We start from the raw sequence: 9665 nt of genomic DNA, 5'->3' as shown, positions 1-9665 counted from the left end.
GCTTTTGTAGCTTCTCCTTGTGATGAATCACATGATTGCTAGCATCTCTATCAAAAGTACCATTCATAGTCATGATTGTGATAAGGTGAAGTTGGAATGCACATGGTGTTCCGTATTTGTCATTTTTAGAATTTTGATTCATGCTTGTGTAGGTTTTGTCAAAATAGTATGTGTGAGATATTGGATCGAACTCTAGTATTGTCGAAGGGTAGCTTCTTGGTTCGACAGTTCGACAGAGTTAAGCATGAAGTCGAAGGATTGTTCACATGCTGGTGTCGAAGTGTGCATGCTGTAGTGGAAGATGGGTCTAGCATGCAAATGTCGAAGATGCTAGAGTTGTTAGCATGTTAAATTAGGTTTTAGTGTTTAAACTCTAATTTGTTAAGTTAGCTTGTTTATTAAGTTGGCTTGTGTAATGGGCCTTGCTGAAAAAGCCCATTAGTTAGTATGTTAGGTTTTATTATAAATAGCATACTAGTCTCTCATCATTGCTAAGCTGCAAATCCTAATTTAGGGTGAGAGAGGTTATTTGTTATTCTTGTAAACTTGTAATCTTGTTTTAAGAGAAAGTAAAAGAATAGCAGTTATAACCAATTCTTGTGTTCTTATTCTCTTCCCTAATTCCCTATTATACTTTGTTATTGGTATCGTTTTTCACAACAAATTGGTGCGGTGAGCGTGGAGAAGATGCCTTCAACAAAGTATGAGATTGAAAAGTTCACCGGAGTGAATGATTTCGGTCTGTGGCGCTTGAAGATGAAAGCCCTACTGGTTCAGCAGGGTTGTTTGGAAGCGTTGAAGGGAGAGGTAGCCATGAATGCAGAATTGACGGCAGCGGAGAAGACAAATATGATCGAGAAAGCACACAACGCAATTTTGTTGAGCCTTGGTGATAAGGTTCTCTGGCAGGTATCAAAGGAGACGACGACATCAGGGTTATGGGTGAAACTTGAAAGTTTGTATATGACCAAATCGCTGGTAAATCGACTCTACCTGAAGCAAGCTTTGTATTCATTCAAGATGATTGAAGACAAAGTATTGGCTGAGCAGTTGGATATGTTCAACAAGCTGATTCTTGATCTTGAAAATATTGATGTGAAGATCGATGATGAAGATCAAGCGCTGTTACTATTGTGTTCTTTGCCTCGATCACATGCTCACTTCAAAGAAACTCTCTTGTATGGAAGGGAGTCCCTGGCGTTTGAAGAAGTTCAATCAGCCTTGTACTCTAAGGACTTGAATGAACGAAAGGAGCATAAACCTTCGACTGTTGGCGAAGGTTTGGCCGTTAAAGGAAAACTCTTACGAAAGGATGGTAAGTTCGACAAGAAGAAAGGCAAAAGTCAGTCGAAGACTTACAGTGGCGAAGCATCTGGCATTCGATGCTACCATTGTAAGAAGGAGGGTCACACAAGAAAGGTGTGCCCTGAACGCTTGAAATATCATGGAGGTAAGGATAATGGCAACGCTGCCATTGTTCAAGATGATTTCGAATCATCTGATGTTCTTGTGGTTTCAAGCAGTGACTCTAAGAAGGAGTGGATTATGGATTCAGGTTGCACTTGGCACATGACTCCAAACAAGACTTGTTCGAGGAATTATGTGATCAAGATGGTGGATCAGTATTGCTGGGAAACAACAAGGCTTGCAAGATTGCAGGTGTTGGATCTGTGAGATTCAAGCTCCATGATGAGTCAATAAGGTTGTTGACTGAAGTCAGGTATGTTCCTGATTTGAAGAGAAATCTGCTTTCTCTTGGTGAATTCGACAAGAAAGGATATGTTTTCCAAGGAGAGAAAAGTATCCTAAGAGTCATGAAGGGTTCGAAGGAAGTCTTGAGAGGCGTGAAGAAACAAGGCTTGTATACCCTTGAGGCTGAAGTTGTAAGTGGTTCGACAAAATGTTGCATCCACGAAACCTTTGTCGAAAACAGAAATCTGGCACATGAGATTGGGCCATGTCAGTGAAAGGGGTCTGGTCGAATTAGGGAAACAAAATCTGCTTGGTGGAGACAAAATCGAAAAGCTGAAGTTTTGTGAACCCTGTGTACTTAGAAAATCTTGCAGAGTGAAGTTCAACAAAGGCAAACAAAGAACACATGGATCCCTTGATTACATCCATGCTGATCTTTGGGGGCCTGCAAGGTGTCCATCACATTCAGGAGCAAGGTATTTTCTATCCATAGTAGATGATTATTCCAGAAAATTATGGGTATTCATCCAGAAGACTAAGGATGAAACTTTTGAGAATTTCAAAAGTTGGAAGACTCTGGTTGAAAATCAGACTGGCAGAAAGGTCAAGAGGTTGAGAACCGACAATGGCCTTGAATTTTGCAATGAGGCATTCGACAGTTTTTGTGCTGCCTCTGGTATTGCAAGGTATAGAACTACTGCAGGTACTCCACAGCAAAATGGTTTGGCTGAAAGGTTTAATCGAACTATTTTGGAGAGAGTCAGATGCATGTTGACTAGTGCGGGGTTAACAAAGGTGTTCTGGGCTGAGGCTGTTTCGACAGCAACATATCTGATAAACAGATGTCCTTCGACAGCGTTAGATATGAAGACACCTGAAGAAGTTTGGTCGGGACATCCACCAGATCTCGACAAACTGAGAGTATTTGGCTGCGTAGCCTATGCTCACATTAGGCAAGACAAGGTCGAACCTAGAGCTCTGAAATGCATGTTCATGGGATACCCTGAAGGAGTCAAAGCTTATAGGCTATGGTGGCTAGAGCCAGGTCACAAGAGGTGTATCACCAGTCGAGATGTAGTTTTCAATGAAGCTGAAATGGCTTTTAAGAAAACTGATGATGTTGGTCGAAGTACAGAAACATCTGACGAAGAGCTGGAACAGGTAGAGATTCCTGTTGAGGTGGAGCATGTTGATGCTGAATTGCATATCCCAGATGAAGTCGAAGAAGAAGCAGAAGATGCTGAAGTTGAGGAAACTGACGATGACTACCTATTGTCGAGAGATAGGTCGAGAAGAGTCATCAAGCCACCTCAAAGACTTGGATATGCAGATCTTATAGCTTATGCCTTAATCTCTGCAAGTGAGGTTCTAGACGAAGAACCTAGAGACTATAAGGAAGTTATGAGGAGTCGAAATAAGACTGAATGGCTGAAGGCCATGGATGATGAGATAAAATCTCTTCATGATAATCATACCTGGGAACTGATCAAGAAACCTGCTGGGGCAAGGTTATTCAGCTGTAAATGGATTTTCAAAGTTAAGGAAGGAATTGAAGGAGTAACGTCGAAAAGATACAAGGCAAGGTTAGTTGCAAGGGGTTTCACTCAGAAAGAAGGTGTCGACTTCAATGATGTGTTTTCTCCTGTTGTGAAGCATAGGTCCATTCGAATGTTGCTTGCCATGGTGGCACAGTTCGATCTTGAACTGGAACAAATGGATGTGAAGACTGCGTTCTTGTATGGTGATTTAGATGAAACGATCCTGATGAGGCAACCTGAAGGGTATGTCGAAAAGGGGAAGGAAGATTATGTGTGCGAGTTAAAGAGATCTTTGTATGGGCTGAAACAATCTCCTCGACAGTGGAATAGGAGATTCGACAAGTTCATGGCACGCATAAGTTTCATTAGAAGGCAGTTCGACCACTGCGTTTACTTCAGATTTCGATCTGGTAATTCATTTGTTATTTTGTTGCTTTATGTGGATGATATTCTCATAGCAAGCAACAATGTTGAAGATGTGACGAGGGTGAAGGCTGAACTCAATAAGGAGTTCGATATGAAGGATCTGGGAGCTGCTTCCAGGATTCTTGGAATTGACATTCGAAGAGATAGAAAGAAGTCGAAGTTATGCTTATCTCAAAAGGCATATCTACGGAAGATTCTTGAAAAGTTTGGTATGTCGAATTCGAAGCCAGTTGTGACTCCAAGAAACCCTCAATTCAAGCTGAGTATTGATCAGTGTCCCAGTACTGATGTCGAAAGAGCCTATATGAATAGCATTCCGTATGCTAATATAGTTGGTTCTTTGATGTATGCTATGGTTTGTACTAGACCCGACATAGCTTACGCAGTCAGTCTTGTAAGCAGGTACATGGCGAATCCTGGAAAGGCTCACTGGCAAGCATTGAAGTGGATTTTAAGGTACATAAATGGGTCTCTAAATAGAGTCCTAATTTATGGTGGAGCCTTGGGTGAAGATAGTAAAGCAGTAATAGAAGTATATGTCGACTCTGATTATGCAGGTTGTATGGATTCCAGAAAATCTATTTCTGTATATGTTTTCACTATGTTTGGCACTGCAATTAGTTGGAAAGCAACACTTCAGAAGGTTGTTGCTCTATCAACCACTGAAGCGGAGTATATTGCCCTAACTGAAGCTGTGAAAGAAGCATTGTGGCTTGAAGGTTTTGCGAAGGAGCTAAAACTTCAAGGTCAAGGTATCACTGTTAAATGTGATAGTCAAAGTGCAATACACCTGTCGAAGAATTCAGCCTATCATGAGCGAACTAAGCACATTGATGTGAGGCTGCATTTCGTCAGAGGAGTAATCGAGCGTGGAGAAGTCCAAGTGCTGAAGGTTTCGACTGAAGACAATGCTGCTGATATGATCACCAAGACATTGCCGAGTTGCAAGTTTTTCCACTGTATGCAGTTGATAAAGCTGCATGAAGAAAGCTAGTTTGTTCCTTGACGTTGTAGAGATAGGTCCAAGGTGGAGATTTGTGAGATATTGGATCGAACTCTAGTATTGTCGAAGGGTAGCTTCTTGGTTCGACAGTTCGACAGAGTTAAGCATGAAGTCGAAGGATTGTTCACATGCTGGTGTCGAAGTGTGCATGCTGTAGTCGAAGATGGGTCTAGCATGCAGATGTCGAAGATGCTAGAGTTGTTAGCATGTTAAATTAGGTTTTAGTGTTTAAACCCTAATTTGTTAAGTTAGCTTGTTTATTAAGTTGGCTTGTGTAATGGGCCTTGCTGAAAAAGCCCATTAGTTAGTATGTTAGGTTTTATTATAAATAGCATACTAGTTGTAGCAACCTGCCTTAAAAATTAGACTTTTAGAGTCGCCACCTATTCTGAAGGGCGAATAGGAAACCCTACGCAGATATGAGATTCAGGGTAAGTTATTACAATCAGGTTGAGGGAAGGTGTTAGGCACCCTCAAACCTTTCCTAAAGGCTAACATTTAAAGATAAAGGTTTATGGCAAAAAAAAAAAAAGGTTTATAGCTAATGAAATGAAAAAAGCAAAAATTAAGGTTTAAGACTTAATTGAGATTTTTAGGGGGGAGACTCGCCTTGTTGCCAAATGCCTACGTACCTCCTTATGGAGGTTCAGAGTCAACGTAGTTCGGGCACAGGGTTGTACGCCTTAGGATTGAATTTTGTGGTTTGAAATTATTTAAAGGCTTTTTGAATGGCCTGTTCGTAGCTTGAATTTGATTTGAAAGATGAAAGTGTTTTGAAGTTGGCGTACAACCCTGATTTGATTTTGGCACCGTTAGATGCGGTGACCAATGGATTTGGTCAGTATAGCTAACGGATTAAAGGCATTGCTGATTGCTCAGATCGATAGATTGATCATCGCGGGCAGCAAATTGAAAGTGTTTTAATTTGTGTATTTTTATCTCTCGTCTACAGCGGCTGATAGTTTCAGTCGGGTCTAGGAGAGAATTAATAAGAATGATTTGATTAATTAAATTAATCAGAACAATTTATTTCTCGTCTAATACGACTAATGGATTTAGTCGGTTCAAGGAGAAATTAAGTTATTAATAAAAACAATTAAACAAATTTCAGAAATTTATTTAATTAATTATCAAAAAGATAATTCACAAAATTTAGAAATTTTAGAAATTAGTTACATAAAAAAACAATTTACAAATTTTAGAATTTAGTTAAAATTTATTTTTGAAGGCAGGGGGTGCGTATGGTTAAGATCAGTAAAACTGGGGTGTGTCAATAACAACGGGTCAGGCCCACTATGGTTTTAGCCTGATTGATTCGGTATGGGGAGGTACGCAAGGTATCATGGTACATCAGATGAAACGTAAGGACAGGATTTACTCGTTCCAAAATCCAAGGCCTGTACGGGATCTAAAAAAGGAGGCGCATGGTATGGATAGCACACTGGATCATATCCGGTGATGCTGCCAAGTGTCCATGGGAGGACAAATGGCTGAGATCTAACGGCCCAGGGGAAATTAACCAAGAGCTTCATGAAACTCCCCCCCCTCATTTTTCCTTCTCTTTCTCTCTCTAACTTCTCTTTACTCTATTTCGCTCTCTCCTCCCCCTCATGAACAAAGCCCAGAGGACCACCACCCCCCACCGGCCGGAAAGCCCTTGGCCGGCGTCTTCACCCCCAACCACCCCCTTAACCATCATCAAAACCCAGTTCCCGGTTGATCTTCAACCGGAGAACTCAAACCTTTAATCCTCGCAAGCCCAGAATGCCCAGAATTTTGAACCGCGATGAAGATCTTCATGATCTTCATCGTCCCCGCCCCCAACCTTTAATCACAAACCCAGAATCCTAAGATCCCCAACCCTAACCCTTATGCACAATGAACCCTAATCCCAAATTCGTACCCATATTAACCTATAATCAATGATCAAGCATGCGATTCATGGACATTTAAGCTAAATGGATTCGATTTGGTACCTTTTGTCTTGTATTCTGGACGTGTAAGCTCCGATTCTCCTCTCTAATCCTTCTTCTCTGTGCGTGATTTGCAGGTACGATGAGGAGTCTCGCGGCGGCGCTTCGAATTCTTCCCGAAAATTCAAGATCCCCTCTTCTGTTTTCTGATTTTTCTTTTATAGAGTTAGGGTTTTGTTTGATTAGGAAAACTTAGATTAAGATTTGATTAAGAATCTGTTTGTGAATCAATTTACGTTTTTTTTGTTCTCAAATTGTAATTGGTTTATGATTTTAATAAAAAAGATTCAGATTTGATTTTGTTATATTTAGATTCAATTTGCGTTATTGTTTTGATCCGGGATTTGATTTCGTCTTTGATTCAATCTGGAGAATTGATTGCACTTGATTTGTGGGCTTGGGTGAAGATTGAGGATGATGTTGGTGGAAGGGGCGGCAGCTAGGGTTTGGTGGTGGTGGTGGCTGCGCAGAACGTTGGGGGAGAAGGTGAATAGGACTCGGGTTGTTTGACCCGGTCCGTGGACCCGCATATGGCCCAGCGTTTTTTGTTTGGCCCAAAACGCAAAAAAAGAAAAAAAGAAATGGCCCAACAATAGCCAAAAAACGTGATAACATTAATAATAAAAAAAGAAAAATCAGATAACCAATTTGTTTATTTAATTAATCTCTTAATCACCTGAGATAATTGCAAATGATTATTAAGTTTAATATTTATCAATTAATAATAACATCTAAATAATACTAGTATTATCTTAAACATTAATAATAATGAATTTAATTAAACCAATAATAAAATACTAAGAATCTCAAAACTAGTAAGAATAATAATAAACATGGTTAAATGTAGATAAGCAAATGGGCCTATTGGGCCCTTTTTTCTTAAAACACACCCCTCTCTTTTCTTTTCCTCAGAAGCAAAAGGAAAGACCAAGTGCCAATTGAATTTAAAAAGATTTTGCTATTTACGCCCTTATCGTTTTAAACCAATTTATGAAGGAGTTTTATAGGAGAGCGAGTTTAATAATAGATATATCAAACCCTATGGCTCCTAATTTTTAACGCCCTTAATAAATTGAAATGAGAATCACATCGGGTAAATTTTGGGGTATGACAGCTGCCCCTATTTAATTATCTTGGATCGAATGGTTGTGAGAATACGCAGTTCTCACGCTTTTTGGATCGAAGAGTTATTAAATAATGGAAGACCCCTAAATTTACCTCGTGCCTGAGTATGAGTGAGAAAAATTGTCCTGCTAAAGCCTGAGTCTTACATAGCGAGGACTTACCGTCAGTTGTGTGATTAGCTTGCTATAGCCAGTAAGCTTTCGTAGTTTGTGGACCCCAATAGGATTGCTTGCTATAGTTCTAGCAAGTTCACCTGCATCAATAGGATCATTCGCGAGGGTTATGATTTGGATTGAAGTTGAAGGAGCCATTATCACTGCCAAGGGACTAACGTGATAAGACGTAACGCGAGGGTTACGATTTAGTTTGAAATGCCATTATCACTGCCGCGATAAGACGTAACGCGAGGGTTACGATTTAGTTTGAAATTGCCGTTATCACTGCCGTGATAAGACGTAACGCGAGGGTTACAATTTGGTTTGAAATTGAAGGTGCCATTATCACTGCCAAGGGACTAACATGATAAGACGTAACGCGAGGGTTACGATTTGGTTTGAAATCGCCGTTATCACTGCCGTGATAAGACGTAACGCGAGGGTTACGATTTGGTTTGAAATCGCCGTTATCACTGCCGTGATAAGACGTAACGCGAGGGTTACGATTTGGTTTGAAATTGCCGTTATCACTGCCGTGATAAGACGTAACGCGAGGGTTACGATTTGGTTTGAAATTGCCGTTATCACTGCCGTGATAAGACGTAACGCGAGGGTTACGATTTAGTTTGAAATTGCCGTTATCACTGCCGTGATAAGACGTAACGCGAGGGTTACGATTTGGTTTGAAATTGCCGTTATCACTGTCGTGATAAGACGTAACGCGAGGGTTACGATTTAGTTTGAAATTGCCGTTATCACTGCCGTGATAAGACGTAACGCGAGGGTTACGATTTGGTTTGAAATTGCCGTTATCACTGCCGTGATAAGACGTAACTGTCATACCCCAAATTTGTCCTACCCTTATTCATCTGGCTTATAATTCACATGCATACACCATTTAGGTCATAATACAACTCATGCATTCATACCATTGGTATTAATCAGAGACTAGCAAGGGATATCTTTTATGGCAGAGGATTTCCTACCAAATGTGTGGATCTGAGGTGTAATCATGTGGCTCTATGTTCACTAAAGTCCTCCTGGATTGAGGTGTCTCTCTGCTTCAAATCAGGGCATTGATTGAAGAGTGCAAGCTTGCAAACCGTCTGGTTCTTTAAATCAAGGTTTCTTTGACCAAAGTCAACCAGTTGACTTTCTGGTCAACATTTAATCAGGGATGGCTTCTATGTGTGGAAAACTTCTCATGCCGACCTTGTGGAGGTGTTTGCGTGACCGGAATTGATTGGAAGGGATTTAATCAGGAATTTCATCAAGAATCAGAGAAAATCAGAACAGTTGACTTTTGAGTCGAAATCAGGTCAATCACTCAAATATTGACTTTTGGTGGAAAATCGGTCAAAGGAAGTCAACAAAACAAAATAAAGTCAAGAAGTAGTTAGATTTGCCATTTTTGGAAATTAGTTGAAAAATGAAATTTCCAAAAGAGGAAAGTTTGATACTTAGAAATATTTTGAGGATTTTCAAAGAGTGGATCAGCTGACTTCATGGTGGATTCACACGTGGATAGAGGCACGATCTCAAAACAAGTTCAACTACAAACTTGCTCATTTCATGGCCCTCTACAACATTGTAGTTGGGTATTTTGTCAAATAAGGCATGAATTAAGAGTTACGGATGAGACAAGTTTGAAGAATCACTATTGTCCAAGTCATGTTGCCTGGCAGATATTCCTGGGCATAACGCAAGCAATTCATCAAACACGTGGATTGCAATATTAGAAGCCAGCTTAAGA

This window comes from Vicia villosa, linkage group LG1 (genome assembly GCF_029867415.1).
Source record: "Vicia villosa cultivar HV-30 ecotype Madison, WI linkage group LG1, Vvil1.0, whole genome shotgun sequence".
Lineage (NCBI taxonomy): Eukaryota > Viridiplantae > Streptophyta > Magnoliopsida > Fabales > Fabaceae > Vicia > Vicia villosa.
This window is presented reverse-complemented; position numbering follows the sequence as displayed.